Raw genomic sequence first — 881 nt, forward strand, 5'->3', positions numbered from 1 at the left:
TATGGACTTTGTAGCACACAGAAGAATGACTGTGGAGTGAAGGCGTAAGTTCACACACCCCTGTGTCATCCTCTGCACCAATTACGTCCATTGGCCAACTACATAACTTTATGTGATATCTAATACCTTCTACTTTGAGGGCATTTATTGCAATGGAAGCCTCCTGAAAGGGCTTTCTGTCATAATCACAGGGGAAGTATAAAACTACCTGTCAGCGGAGCCTGTTCATGGTGGTTCTAGTCATAGAATTGGATCTCAGAGGAAAGGAGCCTAAATTGCTCATATATGTTCTCAAAGCCCCATTCCTAGGAGACTTCAAAAGGCCAAGGGACAAGCAATGGAGTTGAAGTTCAACTCGTTCTTTCTCCCCAGCCCTTGCTCCTTATAAAGCTATAGCCACATCTCTATCCACACCTATTGTGCTGTATGTTTTTACAGTACTAGTGACCACTAAACCTGGACAATCAAAAGTCACAACAGACACAGGTTGTGATGACCCAGAGGGTTCTTTGCATTGCCAGGAGCCATCCTTTTGATTATTATATCTTGGAGAAATTGTCTACACAGAGTATACCTTTGAACGACACAGGTGATGAGGGAGTACTCAGATTCTTTATCACTGTGTTTAGTGGCATTAATACTTCAGCAGCTGGCCATACTAGATCATGTAAATCACAAAATTAACATAGTTATATGTTTATCATATGTTGACCCACGGTTTCTGAATGGACTCAGATGGTTATCATCTTTAGAAGGAACATATGTGGGAGGTGTTCCAAAATCTTTCATTGAATTTGCTTGTAGAGGGAATAGAGAAATCTAGATGTTAATTTCATTTTGGTCAAGAACTTGCCTTGTGACACAAATAGGCAAATTGCTGC

The sequence above is a fragment of the Peromyscus eremicus genome, chromosome 9, assembly GCF_949786415.1.
Source record: "Peromyscus eremicus chromosome 9, PerEre_H2_v1, whole genome shotgun sequence".
Taxonomy (NCBI): domain Eukaryota; kingdom Metazoa; phylum Chordata; class Mammalia; order Rodentia; family Cricetidae; genus Peromyscus; species Peromyscus eremicus.